Source organism: Lagenorhynchus albirostris, chromosome 14 (assembly GCF_949774975.1).
Source record: "Lagenorhynchus albirostris chromosome 14, mLagAlb1.1, whole genome shotgun sequence".
In the NCBI taxonomy this organism is placed as follows: Eukaryota; Metazoa; Chordata; class Mammalia; order Artiodactyla; family Delphinidae; genus Lagenorhynchus; species Lagenorhynchus albirostris.
Genome location: NC_083108.1, coordinates 38,939,628 through 38,954,012, shown reverse-complemented (window position 1 = coordinate 38,954,012; position 14,385 = coordinate 38,939,628). Strand labels below are relative to the sequence as shown.

At 44.3% G+C, this 14,385-nt stretch overlaps 1 protein-coding gene across 4 annotated transcripts in view; it reads left to right on the top strand.

Annotated features, from left to right (window-relative positions):
- MAPRE2 (microtubule associated protein RP/EB family member 2) overlaps positions 1 to 14,385 on the top strand; it is a 162,578-nt gene that overhangs the window by 132,953 nt on the left and 15,240 nt on the right. The gene's annotated exons all lie outside the window — the stretch shown is intronic.

The window sequence follows — 14,385 nt, the reverse complement described above, 5'->3', positions numbered from 1 at the left end:
AATCTATAAGTTTATGTCTTTTACCACATTTGGGAGATTTTCAGCCATTATTTTGTCAAATTTCTTTCAGCTCCATTCTCTCTATCCTATTTTTCTGGGACTTCATATTTCCATATGTTAGAGCTTTTGAAATTATCCCTCAGGTCCCTGAGGCTCATTTTTTTCCAGTATTCTCTCTATTGTTTAGATGGTTTCTATTAATGTATCTTCAAGTTAGCCCTCTTCTTCCTCTGTCATCTACATTCTACTACTGAGCATTTTTTAAATTTCAACTTTTTTTTTTCAGTTTTAATTTTTTTTCTTTCTCTCTTGAGATTGCCTATCTTTCATTTATTATGAGCATACTTTACCTGACTGGGAATGGTTATGATAGCTGCTTTAAAGTTCTTGTCTGCTAATTCCACCATTTCCTGACTCTTCATATGTTGAGTAATTTTGGGTTGTGTCCTAGACATTGTGATGTTATATTATGGAGACTCTGGATTTTGTTATATTGCTCTGCAGAGTGTTGATGTTTCTGATGTAACAGGTATTAACTCAGAGTCCAAGTAAAAAGTACTCAAAAAGTTATATTTCACTCAAGGGTTCTAACCTTGGCCTCAAGCCTGTACCATTATACAAGACCTTTTTCCTTATTATTGCCAGGATGCAAATCTTCATTTATCTTTTGAGAAACTCCACCCTTTAAACATAAATGTTAGTCTCACCCCAAAGCTATCATTTACTCTAAGAAATGAATATTTCCCATGTCTTCTCTTTAGACTTAAGCAGTCCATAATGGCATTTACTTTCCAGAACCCTGTTAGGATAGGCACAGGCAGTGCCACCTTTCTGGTCCCTTCATGATCTCTCCATCAAAGAGAAGTCAGGGGTATTTATTCTTACAACTTCCCAGTGTATATCTGCCTGGTACTGCTGTCTCACAGTCCCCAGTCACCTAACCACATACTGTACTATCCCTATACCTACTTACTTCAAGGATCCAATGTTAATTTTAAAAGATCATGCAATATCAACTCATAACAAGGAAGAAATGCATTTTTCTTACCAGTCCCGTAATTAACAAGACTTCTTTTCAAATAGGTGTTAGCACGTCTCCTTATTATCTGAACAATGTATCTTTCACTCAGTCCCTGCCCTATATCAGCATTGCATGCCCTTGGCCTGTTCATGTTGAGAAACCATCCCATTGCTAAGCTGCATACCAGTTAATGGCTACACCCTTAGCTACAAGTAGGCCTGGAGAAAATGGGAAAAAATTATGATGGTCCAATTAATTAAATTCTTAGATGACATTCCCTACTCCCTAGAAGGAGAAGAGGGGTATTGGTGGTTTTGTTCCTCCAGTTACACATCTATCGTATGTGAAATATATAAGATAGGCGTTGGGATACTTTTCTCCTCGAAGAATAATTAAAACGGCATTTCCGTATCTATAACACTGATAAAACCACAGCATCACATATGAGCAGTGCTCTGCCTTGCCAGGAGACTGAGTATCTATGAGTTTGGAATATTGGGCACAGAGAGGAGCAAAGAGTCATGAAGAATTCAGGAGCTTCAGATAGGAATCTTCTGGCAGTGCCTGTGTAAGAGGCCAAGGGCTTCTTCCAAGGAAGAGCCCTGCATTTTTCATTTCCATCACAATGAGTTTGCTTAAGGAAACAGCACCTTTGACAGACAATTTACTAATTCAGTTTATAATTTTTAATTGTTTTGGCTTTGGGGGATCAAAATATGTCAGAGTTTCGTTTTTTTTAAAACCGGAATTTTTTCAAGCTTGGAGATCAAAACCTACAAAATGTTGTGGTGTTATTGTTGTGTAACTCTCAAAATCCAAATCTAATATGAATAGAATTTTTAATGGAAGTTAGGGAAAAGGAAAACATTTAAAATGTAGAGGGAGTCATCAAATATAGAGGGAGTAAGTATTGAATACATACTAAATGCCAGCTATTGTTCTAAACACTTAGCCTGTGTTAGCTCAGTTTAGCTTCACAACAATCCTAAATGGTAGAGAGTTCCCATTACACCCCTATTTTAAAGTTGAGGAAACTGAGGCACAGAGAGGTTCAGCAACTTGTCAGGGTCACACACTGGAAATAGGGAACCCTGTGATTCCAGAGCCCGATGCTCTCTAACCATTATATTATTATATTGCCCCTCTCAAATATCATGGATATGGTCTTATGTTCTTATCTGCTCCCCACACTATACTGAACCGCGTAAATTTTCACAAACGAAATTCAAATTGCATACTGAATGGAGGAAATAAAAGGCCCTCCAGTGTTATAAAGCAGGGGTCCCCAACCCCCGGGCCACAGACTGGTAGCAGTCCGTGGCCTGTTAGGAACCGGGCCGCACAGCAGGAGGTGAGCGGCAGGCGAGCGGCAGGCAGGCGAGCAGCAGGCAGGCAAAGCTTCATCTGTATTTACAGCCGCTCCCCATCGCTCCCCAGTGTCACATTACTGCTAAACCATCCCCCCCTCCCCCAGTCCGTGGAAAAATTGTCTTCCACGGAACCGGTCCCTGGTGCCAAAAAAGTTGGCGACCACTGTTGTAAAGGTTTGAAACAGCACATGCTGTTCTATTCAAATGGCATTTATTTTTTTAAAGAGCAATAATTTTTATTTATTTTTTATTTTTTTAAGGGTTTTTTAAAAATAAATTTATTTATTTATTTTTGGCTGCGTTGGGTCTTTGTTGCTGCACATGGGCTTTCTCTAGTTGCCGTGAGCGGGGACTACTCTTCGTTGTGGTGCATGGGCTTCTCGTTGCGGTGGCTTCTCTTGTTGCGGAGCATGGGCTGTAGGCACGCCGGCTTCAGTAGTTGTAGCTCGCAGGCTCTAGAGCGCAGGCTCAGTAGTTGTGGCGCACGGGCTTACTTGCTCCGCGGCATGTGGGATCTTCTCGGACCAGGGATCAAACCTGTGTCCCCTGCATTGACAGGCAGATTCTTAACCACTGCACCACCAGGGAAGTCCCAAGAGCAATAATTTTTAAATGTTCAAAAACATTCCCGTCATCCTTGCAATAGGCTCTTGGGTGAGAGTCACTATATTTGATATATGTTTGTAAATGCAGGAAACGTTAAGCCACTTGTTCCAGGCCTCTTATCAGCCCCGAAGTAGAAATGTGTATAAGGCCCAGAAAACTGAGCCCTAGGTTAGTGGGATTACTTATCTCTGATTTCTTAATCCTTCAATTCAGATAATTCTCTGAGTTAATGGTCTGGGTGATTGCAAAGTGAAGAGTAAGTGCTTCAGACAAAACTGGCCCGAATTTCAGCATGTCATACTCTGTGCCCTCACAGCGGACTTTGCAGAAGAGGGTAAGGGCCTCCATCGTTGCCCCAGCTGCACCTGGGAAGCAAGCCATCCTAGCCCTTTGTTAAACAATGCTGGTCCTTTCATAACCAGCACTGGGCCATTCTTTTATAGCTGCTCCCTCTACATGCTGAACTATTAATCAGTTCTGCAGCTCAACCGCACGTGTTCCTGTGATGGATCGTTCCTTTTCTCTCCATAGATATAACAACTTGGCATTTAGCTTCTCAGCCTCACCATAAAACTTGTCAAACCTCAAATAGGCCATAGCTTACCATTTATTTCAGTGTCCATGAGCAGAACATCACAGATCACCAGTGAGCCTATTTTTCTTTATCATTGGTGCCTTTTTTTGTCCCTTGGTATGTTGGGCAGGAATAGAAAAGAGTTTTGACCTGAAGAATTTTCTATACTCCCTTTGAATTGGGTTCCGTATGAGGGGAGTCACATCCCATCCCCTTTCCCATATTCTGTTGGTTAGAAGCAAGCCCCAGGTCCCACCCACATTCCAGGGGAGAGGACTGCACAAAGGTGGGAATAGTGGGAAGTGAAGATGTCGCAGTCACCTTCTGTAGTCACAGACGTTTACAGTTTACTGTGGGGACTCTGGGGAGTCACTGAAAGGTTTTTTGTTTTTGTTTTTGTTTTTTGCGGTACGCGGGCCTCTCACTGCTGTGGCCTCTCCCGTTGCAGAGCACAGGCTGCGGACACACAGGCTCAGCAGCCATGGCTCACGGGCCCAGCTGCTCCGCGGCATGTGGGATCTTCCCGGACTGGGGCACGAACCCGTATCCCCTGCATCGGCAGGCGGACTCTCAACCACTGCGCCACCAGGGAAGCCCACTGAAAGGTTTTAAGTACAACAGCTAAGAAGCTGTTGCAGCCAAACATGTAGGAGTGGAGGTTGGCCTGAATAAAGGTCATGGCCATGTGGGTTCTAGAGACTTTTAAGCAGGTTTAGTCAACAAAACTTGATGGTGATGGGATATGAGAGGTGAAGGACAGGGGAAGCCAAGGATAAATGATGCACAGTTTCTGGCTTGGTCAATGGTTGGGGGAAGCAGAAAACCTGGAGCGGGAGCCAGCTGGAGTAGAGTAGAGTGGATGATTCCAGTGGGGCTCAGCTCTGATTCTCACCTCCCCGAGCTCCAGCGGCTCTGTGGCCTCAGACTGTCTCTCTTTGCAAGGGAGTCCCGGTAAGGTAGTGTTAGTGGAGCACAGCAGACTTCCCACCATCAGCAAAACAACCTGAAACACTTGGTCTTGCCAATGGAATCAGCAGGACTCTGAACATCGTAAAGGAACTAAATAGTTGTGTTCCCCTGAAATGGCCGTCTTGGTTCCTAAGCTTTTTGCTTAAATGACTGATGTATGCCAGGAATGCATGACACAGTGATGTTGTTGTCATGGTGATGCCTGTGTGTCTTTATTCTCAGCAGGCTGTCTCAGTTTGTTGGACTCTTTCAATCACCAGCTTTCCTTACTGCTGCAGCAAACAGGCAAGGGAGTGTTCCCCTCAATTATTGTTGGGATTCTGGTGCATCTTGTTTTCACGGGGGTGAGGGAACCTCACCGTTTCTAGAGAAAAATTGCTCTGAGAACAATTTAAAAACAGGAATTTGAACTAAGATAGTAATTGTTTGGCACCTAATGCGTTTCAAAGCACACTTAATTCTCTACCAGGGTGTGAGAGGTGTGAAAAGTCAGCTTATCGAAAGAAATATATACCACGTTCATGTAACTTCTTACACATCAGAATTTTTAATATTTGAGCTAATTTTAAGATGAGGAGTTCTTTCCTGCATTTTTTTTTTCCCTCTGAAAAATTCTCCAAAACCAGAGTGACTCAAGCAGAGCCTGGAAAATATTGGAGAATCACATGATGGCTAAAAATAAGCACATCATCTCCAGCAGGGACAGTAACCAGGGCAGAAGTAGCTCAGTTCTTGAATGCTCACACTGGCTGGACATGCTCGGCTGAGTCAGGCCCACTCGCCCATCTCAGTGGCCACCGGTCAGGGAAGCCTCCGGCACTGGGGCTCTGGGCCCTGGCTGTCGGTGTTGCTCTGGCATATTTTTGCAGGGCAGAGCCGGTCAGCACACTGTGTGATGACCCCGAGCTGGGAGTAGGCTGGGAGGGACACCAGCTGACTCACAGCTCTTGTCACCGCCTCGTCCTCCTTCAGCCGTCCCCTTGGAACCAAGAGCAGATGCTGTTGATCCCAGAATGTCTCTTAGTTGCTGTTGATGTTGCACAACTTAAGTTGTGATAAATGCCTGGATATTTGGTGCCTGTTCTATAGGGTATATCGTAGGGTTTTCTAAACTGTAGCATTGTAAACGCTTTCCCAAAACCAGAACTCATCTTGAGCACTCACTGCTCGTCCCCAGGGGTATGACTGCAGTAGCCTCCCAGCTGGCAGAGGGGGCCTCCTAAAACCCAAGTCAGGCCATGTCACTCTGCTCAGGACCCTGCCATGGCTGACCTTTTCCATCATAATGAAAGCCAGCCTCCAGCAGTAGCCCGTGAGGTCCTTGGTGACCTGCACCCTCCTCCCGCGGCGCCCGTGCTCCCTCTGCTACAGCATCTGGACTGGCTGCCGAGCAGGCGAGGCCACGCCTTGGCACTGGCGCTGGGCCTTTCCTCTGCCTGGAATATTCTGCTCCTGGCCGTCCGGAAGGCCAGCTGCACCTCTCTCAGGTCTTCGCTCAGATCTCACTTTCCCAACGAGGCCTTGAAGAAGTCAAGGTGACTCCTGTAAATGGCATGTCCCCTGCAGGGATCCTGGAAGTTGCAACTGTGGAGCTGTTACAACACACGTCGTCTTCTGTGAGAAGGGAGGCTGTGAGCTGGGGTGAGCCCCATGCACACCCGGTGTGGATCTCGCCTCCTTGCATCCCTGCTGGGCTGCTGCACGACTGTCACCAAGGGGACTTGGGCATTTTGACCCCTGTCCTTCTGGGTGGACTCAGGGTCTGGGTGGACCCTTCTGAGTGAGGGGTTGAGACTGGAGGGGATCATGATGGGCGCTCAGGCCTTCCCTGAAGTTCCTGTTTAAAACCGCCACTCACCCAGCCCTACCCAGCACTCCTTACCCCTGCCCTGCTCTGCCTCTCTCCATGGCATTTACTTTCTAGTTTATTATGTCACTTATTAATTTATTATTGTTACCGTTTATTATCTAATTTCCCTGTTAGGATGTAAATTCCACAAGGCCCAGCATCTTTTGTGTTTCATTCAGTGTTCTATCCCAAGTGCCTGTAGCTTGCCAGGTACACAGTAGGGGTGCAGTAAATACTTGCGGCAGGAATGAGTGAATTGGGGAAATTTCAGAAGGCGCACAGAGACTTGGGTGACAGTCCACCAGTTCTCAAGACAGAGAGTGCGGAATGGGGGAACCGAAGCCTGGGAGCCCACTGGTGGGTTATGAGTTAACCAGTTTTTATAAAGATTTTCTTTATAAAGATTTTCTTTAAATAAAATGAGTCTCATTTCCTTATTATTTCAGCAGTTTAGTTTTTATCTTGCTAGTGTCTAGAAATGGGAAACCCGTGTGCTTTCTCGTCATTGGTTGAATCAGGCCTCGTTTGCTGAGTAATAATGATCGGGTACACTTACTGTGTGCCAGGCTCTTGTGTAGGAACTTTCCATGTATTAACTCAGGTACTCTTCCCAGCTCTGGGAAGGAGGCACTGCTACTGACTCTGTAGAACATAAAGAAATCCGGGTGGCAGCAAAGTCACGCCACCAAGCAAGCAGCAGAGCCAGGATTCCTACGAAGGCTGCAGGCTGCAGGGCGCCCCCGCTCTTAACCACTGCCTCCCTCGGGGAGGACGAAGGACACCCAGTTCATACCAGGTCTTCATTCCCACAGGATTGATGTGGTTCAGTCTCGGCTGTGTGGAGCCCCTCCCCAAGCTGCTCAGAAGTGGAGCTGCCCACTTTTATAAGCTGACACCAAAGTGGCAAAAAGGAAGAGCCCAATTTTGCCAGTGGCTGCTCTGGTGGGACAGAAGCCATAAGGGCTCTGAACTACTAATTTGAGACTAAAAGAGCCACCCTCTTAAAGACCTCATGAATCAGGGCATCCCAGAACCCCTGTTAAAGTTCCATTTGGACACAACACTGGCCTCTGAGGGGTGTTTTGTTTTTTGGGGGTTTTTTTGCGGTACGCGGGCCTCTCACTGTTGTGGCCTCTCCCGTTGCGGAGCACAGGCTCCGGACGCGCAGGCTTAGCGGCCATGGCTCACGGGCTCAGCCGCTCTGCGGCATGTGGGATCTTCCCGGACCGGGGCACGAACCCGCATCCCCTGCATCAGCAGGCGGACTCTCAACCACTGCGCCACCAGGGAAGCCCTGAGGTGGGGTTTTTCTTGTTTTTTTTTTTTTTTTTTTTTTTTTTTGCTCTCAGGGCAGAGCAGACTACAGAACCTACAAAGTGAAGGTATGGAGACATTTTCGAAGGAAAGTGTGAGATCTTGAATTTGTGATGGTCAGGGTTGTGTGGGAGCTGTTAGTCATTCCGCAAGTGACAGCTCTGGTGTCAGTTTAATCACTTAGGAAACCCTCTTCCTGTGGGAATTGTCTCTTTTCATCAGTCCAACCCCATATCCTCTCCCCCAGCAGTGGCCTTATTTACTTATTTATTTTTACCTGGTTCATATCTCAGTTAAACAATAAAACCTGTTTGCCAAGGTAAATGGGATAAGGAAATGATGTCAGGTCCATCCACAAATGATTAATCAGTGTAGGTACAAGGTATCTTCTGTCATGTTTCAGTTCTGTGGGGTTTAGGTTTGTTTTTATTGATATATAATTGACATAAAACCTTATATTAGTTTCACAGTTTGCAAGGCAGAAATAGAGACACAGATGTAGAGAACAAACGTATGGACACCAAGGGGGGAAAGCAGGGTAGGGGGTGGTGGTGGGATGAATTGGGAGATTGGGATTGACATATATACACTAATATGTATAAAGTAGATAACTAATAAGAACCTGCTGTATAAAAAATAAATTTAAAAAAACAAAAAAATTATTAGTTTCAGGTGTACAACAATGATTCAATGTTTATATATATTACAAAATGATCATCACAACAAATCTAGTTAACAACCATCATTACACAGAGTTACAAGTTATTTTCCTCTTGTGATGAGAACTTTTAAGCTCTGTTCTCTTAGCAACTTTCAAATATGCAATACAGTATTACTAAGTATATTATTACTGTAACTGTGTAATGCCATGCTGTACATTACATCCCAGGACTTATTTATTTTATAACTGGAAGCTTTACCTTTTGATCCCCTTCACCCATTTCATCCCTCCCACTCCCCGCCATGGGCTTTTTAATTCAGTGGCGGGGGGGCTGGGGGGATGCTCTCAAAGTAGGGAAGAAGCTGGGGACGACCAGAAGCGTGGTTGCTTCCTGAGTGTGTGTGTGTTCTTAATGTCTCTGTGGTTCTTGTCAACAGTATTAATGCCATATTTTTAGCTCCTCTGTTTATGATTTTGGCAGAAAGAATACGGCAGATTATGTGAGAAGAATTTCTAAATTCCATCAGAACCCTGGCTGCGAAGGATAAAGCCAAGTATAAAAAAGGATAAAGTGCTTTTATTTGCTCATTGTTATGAATTCATTGGGCCTCATAGGCCCAAAATGTTGGCACATTTTCCATAAACATTAAGCAAGCTACTAATTATTGACATTAGACACAGCAGTGCTCTGGCTTCACTAAGGCAGTGAATCAGGCCACTCTTTGTATTTTACAACTATGGTTTAAAATGTTTTAGCATCATATTTATACCCCGACTCCTGAAGGCATTAATTAAGACAACTGCTCAAAGACTAGCATTGTAAATCATGTCCATATCCAATGGGTAAAGTCAGAGAATTATAGGGACTTGCAAGGAATTTATGTCTACTTTCCGCCGCTTCTGAAACTCCTTTTTTATTTTGAAAGGGGAAATTAGTGGAGAGAGAGAAAAGCTTGAGGGAAAAATGATTCTTGTAAAACAGGACTACCACTAATTATATTTTCAGGACATCATTAAATGCAGCTCGACAAAAAAATTGAAATGTTTGATAGCTGCAGGGAAAAAAAAATCTATTATCTGTATTATTATTATTATTGCCAAAGTAGCTGTACTCCCTTTAAAAGCTATTATGTAAAATGTTTTTCGTGTAAGCATCATTGAGCAGAGAGGCATGGGAAGGCCCAGTAGTGAAATCACCAGTGGACTTGGAGGCATTTAGGGAAGCATGAAGGCAGCTTTTGAGATCCTCAGTGTCTAAAGCCAGGATTAGACACTATAGAGGACATTATTGGGTCACTTCACAAAAATGGAATATGAATGTTAATTTACATAAAAGTATTATATCAGTGTTAAATTTACTGACATTGTACAGTTTTCTGATAACATCCTTATTATAGCAGCCTGGGTAAGTGAAAAAAGAATATCTGTCACCCCAGAAGCTGGGTACTCCTTAGGGCATGGTGTTTTGAAAGAAGGTAGCAAGGCTTGTAAAACAAATAAACAAAAACCTAGTGTTTAACTGACTAATGAGCGTGATATAATACAGGATATTGTCTATCATTATTTATTCTAATAAGTTAAACCATGAAATCATTCAACACAATGAACAAAAGGTTGCATTTTCATCTTTATACATTTTAGTATTTTAGCTTTAATCAAGTGATAGCCGTGAGTGGTCAATTACGTTCATATCAAATTGCAGCCTGTGAGGATTTAAAGAGCTCAGTTTACATTCTTTTGAAAATGAGCTTTGTGTGGTTTTTAAAAACTTTTAACCTCTGAAGATACTAAGATCTCCCTCTGTCTTTCCTGGTCTTTCATTTCTTTGCGTTTATTCGTTAGAAGGTAGAAATGTACAGTTAACTTGGTGCTGACCTCTTGTATTCTCATTCATCAGACATGCATTTCCCTCGATTATCAGTTTCTTTCCAAACAACTTAATCAGAATTTCAAAACCCCTCTCATTTTAAATTTCAAATTCTAATTACTTAATTGAACTATTAAATTTTTCAAATTTGTTTTCCCTTCTTTGTCCATATTCTGGGGGCAGAAGCTTTTCTTCTGTCCCCCGTGTAGGGAGCGTAGCGGGTAGAGCGTGGACCAGACCCCCTCTTCTCCACTGTCCCCTCCCTGCCCTGCAGCAGGGGGATGCCAGGTCTGACTCTCACTGCTTTCATCTTTCTCGTCTCAGAGACCCACAGCCTGCATGCACGTGAGCCAGTTTGAAGGACCTGGGGCTCTGCACCCCAGCTGACCTTTACAGGATCCGTGAAACACAGATGCCACTTTAATGCCGAGACCCTGTGAACCACAGTAAAGTTGGACTCTGTCAGTAGCAAGGAATGTGTTTCTTCAGGAAAAAGCTGGAACTGGGACAGCGTCAGTAACTGCAGCAGCTCTGGCCTCTCTGCCGTGAGCCACCCGGCATCTCCCGTGACCCCATTTCCCTCCCAGCCAGCTTCCCCTGCGTATTTTTAGGCTTTCTTTCCCTGATAACTTGGTCTTACGTGGGGCTTTGGCTTGCCATGGCCTCTTCTACTTTAACTTCATATCAAACGTTTCAGGTTTTTCCAAGCTGCATTTGATGATGTCCTGATAATATAATCAGTGATAACCTTGTTTTACAAGCAATCAGCTTCTATTCCTTCCACGCTTTTCTTTGAAAATTTACATGAGACTGGGTGAGGCAGAGTATAAGAACATGAGTGTGTCTGGTGGACCTCGCTCAGCTCCTGCAACCAGCCACGTCATAGCTGCTGACCTGCTTAGGGAGGCCTGCCCAGGCTGGGTGGGTGGGTCACTTGCTCTCTAGGGGAAGCCCCTTCCCCAGAGCTGTTCTCTTCAGAAGAGGCATGGACAGAAGCATGGCAGAGACTTGGATAGGACAGCCCAGCACAAACCATCTTGCTCCTCCCTACTCAGAGTTAACTGTTTACTGACTGAATTTAAATTTACCCACATGAACTACTGTCTTGACTCCATCTATACAGGGCCTAAGTAATAATGGAAGGTGAACTTGAAACCAAGTAAGAGATCTCTTTCTGGGAGGCTGGTGGGTTTTGTTTCGTTTCCTTCAGGTGTTGCTGGCTCCTGCTGTCAGTGACTTTGAGGTTGGCATCAGCTCCTCGAGCTTCCCCTGGGATCTTTACCCTGGATAGATGCCTGTCCTAGGCGTGCTTTCATGAGTTATAAAAACTTATTATTGAGTGTCTCCTCTGGGTCAGGCATTGTACTTGGCCTTGGGAACATAAAATAGTAAACAAAACAGACTCAACTCCTACCTCGTGGAGATTAAGTCTAATGGGAGAAGTAGGCATTAAATAAATCACTGTACCATTACCGTTGATGGGTGCTGTGTGAAGGATGTGTGAGCCACCACATTTAAGCTGAGACCCGAAGGCTGTTAGACATAGTCACTCAAAGGAGGGGAGGAAGAATTTCAGGCAGAGGGAACACAGCCCGATCCCAATCCGTGGTCATGTCTAGAACATTGCCTTTTTCCTGAGAATGTTGAGTGTGGCCATGCCTGGGCTTTTTTGTTTGTTTGTTTTTTTTAAATATACATTCATTTGCTTTATTTTTTAGATTCCACATGTAAGTGATAACATAGAGTATTTGTCTTTCTGTCTGTGGGCATTCTTAAATGACCCACTCCCACCAGGCCATGAGCTCCTGTAGAGCAGGGACTTCCAGTACAGGGCTCATGGTAGGCACTTAATAAATATGTATTTAGTAAATTAGAGGGGTTGGTCATAGACAGTCTTTGAGCCACTTTCTGTTAGACTATTTTTATATTAAAATACGACAGATTGCTCATGAAAAGGTCTGAAGTAACTTGATTTTTCAAAAGCTGCTTCCCCAGCGAGGCTGGCTGGTGGCCACCCTTGGAGAAGGCTGTTTGTCAGGTCAGCACGTCCTCGCCCTGCCTCTCCTGCTGTTTTCCACGCTGTGTTCTTTACCCTGTTGGCTTAGCGTGGAGTTAGAGAAGCTGGCCAATGGGACACGGAAGCTATGTCCAGGAGTGTGTTTTCTGGGCTTTTCCAGTGATGAAGCCTCCTCACAGCTGTTGAGCAAAGCAAAGCATCCGCTCTCTAGACAACTTGGGAAGTTCCGCTGCATAAGGTTCCATGACCTGAGGTTTCCAGGTCACTGAAGGTTTGAATACTCAAACTTTTTAAGTCATTCCTAACTTAAGCATCCTCAGTTTTACATATATTAGGCATTTCCCTGTATTTGTAGAAGAATTCTTTCTTTCTTTATAACAGGCATGTATTTTAAACGGTATGTTACTGTCAGTGCTTCTTGAGGGTGTGTATGACTCTGCATCTCTCACGACTCTGAAGACATACAGATAGGAATTTTATAGTCTTCCTGCTTGCTACTTTGTAATTAGGAGATTGGTTGAAACTTGTAACTGCTGCCAGGGTGCTTGCCTTTTTCTAATCTCTTAGTACCAGTAAACTGTAAAATTGGAAACCATACAACCAGGTTTTATTTACTTGTTCGTGTATTTAAACATTTGTTCCTTCACCAAATATGTGTTCCGCCAAGTACTGTGCTAAGCACTGAGGTTGCAAAGCTGAGTATGATGAGTTCCTTGCCCTCCAAGAACCAGAGGAGCAGAGTGGGGGGGACTGTGGTGGAGAATTGGGCCAGTGGGAGCACCTACACCAGACTGAGCTGTTCTGAGTAAGAGGGAATGGCTGGGCCCCTGGGACCCTGAATTTCTAAACCCATGGAGTGTATAGACTTCACTGCATATATCTTGTGCCATCTGTTTTGGCTGCAGAGGCCATTTCCTGTGTCTGTCAAGTTCTAGACAGTGAGAGCCTGTCATGAGCTGAGCTTCAGGTAGATGAGTTCTTACCTGACATCAATGGTCCTATTTTTTTTTTTTTTTGCCAATTTCTATCATTATTAGTGATGCTACTGAATAACTTGGTTAAGGTCCCAATCCTCAGGCTTCCCTGTTGTAAAGGCATATCTTTCACCCTTGATAAGCAACTTATAGGGTAACACCTTGACACGTGTAAACATCCCGTCCTCCAGACACTTCTCAGTGTTTTAGAGTCAATTGATGAAACTTTCCTGAATCAGTTATGTGTATTGCAAAACTGATTTTTCTAGCATTTCTTTAGCATTTACTGGCTGTCAGTGTTCTGTGGAGATATTTGGATTCTCCCTCTCCCCTACCCTCATTATGGACTAGATTTTTATTTATTCAGTGCATTGTAATACATTACAGCCATCACTCTTTTGGGTATGCAAATGGTCCAAGTCTGGCCAGTTGGGAGCCCCTTTGGGCTGGCCCCTGACATTCATTAATCCTTGAGCACATCCTTGCTTTTTTTTTTTTTTTTTTGCGGTATGCGGGCCTCTCACTGCCGTGTCCTCTCCCGCTGCGGAGCACAGGCTCCGGACTCCGCGGCATGTGGGATCCTCCCAGACGGGGGCACGAACCCACGTCCCCTGCATCGGCAGGCGGACTCTCAACCACTGCGCCACCAGGGAAGCCCCATCCTTGCTTTTTGACATGAGATGTCCCAGGCCCACCTTGTCCTTTCCCTGCCCCAGCCCTGGAATCAGCCATATCATATCTCAAGAAGCCCTTTTATTGCAGAATAACATTTAGAAACCAGGACTTGGGCACCAGGAGTGCCTGTTGCTACAGAGATATCATGGCTCCTAGACTCTTTTAATGGCTAAAACTAGGAAATACATTAAAAGAGGAAAAAATAGACACGTGCATTGATATTTCTCCTAAAGTGTTACTCTCTTATAAGGTCTGTGTTAGAAATTCAATTATGGTGATGCTCTGAGCTTATCAAAGAACCTTTCCTCTTTAAAAAAAACAAACAAACTTAAAATCCCTTTGTATCTGTTCTCATCTCTCTGGAGGGAGAAGGGACAACTGCATTAATCTCATGTCACTTGAGAAGAACAACCAGTGCTCAGAAAGGTTAAGTAAGTTGCCCAGGATGATTCTGTCGTTTTATCGAGTACACTCTTTCTAAGCGTATC